The following is a 1,138-nucleotide window of genomic DNA, read 5'->3' on the forward strand; positions in this document are numbered from 1 at the left end:
CTTCTTGTTTTTGCTCTGCAAAACAGCCTTTTCAAGGGTTGGCTTGGGTGACAAAATGTCTTCTGTAGGCGTGGGTTTGTCTCCCTCTCCCTAAGATGTGTCCGGTATAGGCCAGGGTGCCACTCAAGGCCGTAACCAATTCGGGTTATAGCTTCTCAGCCTTTTGGCTAAGATCAAGTGTAGTTTCGGAGGACGCTACCTTGGTCGGTACTGGAAGGTGCCTGGGATTGCACGTCTGCCGGCCTTGAGGAAGTGTGTGCGCCTTCTGGTGACACATAGCCCTCTTGTGCCTGGACGGTTCCCAGGCAACGGGAGGCGATCACCTTTGTTATTTTGAAGTCCTACTGATAAACAGAAAAAAAAAAAAATTAAATCTGTTCTTATCAGTTTAATATCTGATACGTCCCCTCTCTGGGGACCATATATTAAATGGATTTTTAGAACAAGGAGATGGAAAAAATCTTGCTCTGTCCACTCCACGCATTGACCTGGTATTGCAGTACCTCCAGGACCGGTGCACCCCTTCTTAACCCAGTTTCCAAAAGCAGAACTCAATTCACCTGATTCAAATGAGCCCCATTAGTGAATTGAAAGAAAGCAAAAACTTTATATGCACCTCAATTTGGCCAATTCACTTTTCACACTTTCACCCTTTTTTTTATCTTTCACACCTTTTACTTGCTTTATTGATGCAAAAGCTGTGCCAAATAGCAAACTCATCTCCACTCAACTTGACCAACTCTGCTATGTCCCGTGCAGTATCTTATTCTCAGTCTTATCTAGATCATTTGCAATTGAATAGAATAGATCCCTTTTGGACACATTGGATTCAGCTGCTGCAGTGACTGCAGGTGTTAGAAGATGCAGACTTGGCATCAGGTGCTGTCTATCAGATTCCACTCCAATTAAAGCTTCCATTGTTTTTCGGTGTTTTCTTTGAGCAATGATGATGTCTTTAGTGATCTGTTGGCTCCCTCTCCTGGAGGAAGAGTTTGCTTGCTCTTGGACTTTCAAAAAGAGAGGTCATGATAGACATTTAGCTTCTGAGCCCAATTGGGGACAGTCATGGGTGATGAATGTTTTGCAACCTGCTGCGAAGCCTGATACCGCAATATAAGGAACGTCAAATACTAAGAAT

The 1,138-nt window shown here is 43.8% G+C and overlaps 1 pseudogene; it reads left to right on the top strand.

The window, feature by feature from the left end:
• Positions 1 to 318: 318 nt before the first annotated feature.
• Positions 319 to 525, top strand: LOC142282685 (U2 spliceosomal RNA; annotated as a pseudogene).
• Positions 526 to 1,138: the final 613 nt, after the last annotated feature.

The sequence above is a fragment of the Anomaloglossus baeobatrachus genome, unplaced genomic scaffold (assembly GCF_048569485.1).
Source record: "Anomaloglossus baeobatrachus isolate aAnoBae1 unplaced genomic scaffold, aAnoBae1.hap1 Scaffold_518, whole genome shotgun sequence".
NCBI lineage: Eukaryota > Metazoa > Chordata > Amphibia > Anura > Aromobatidae > Anomaloglossus > Anomaloglossus baeobatrachus.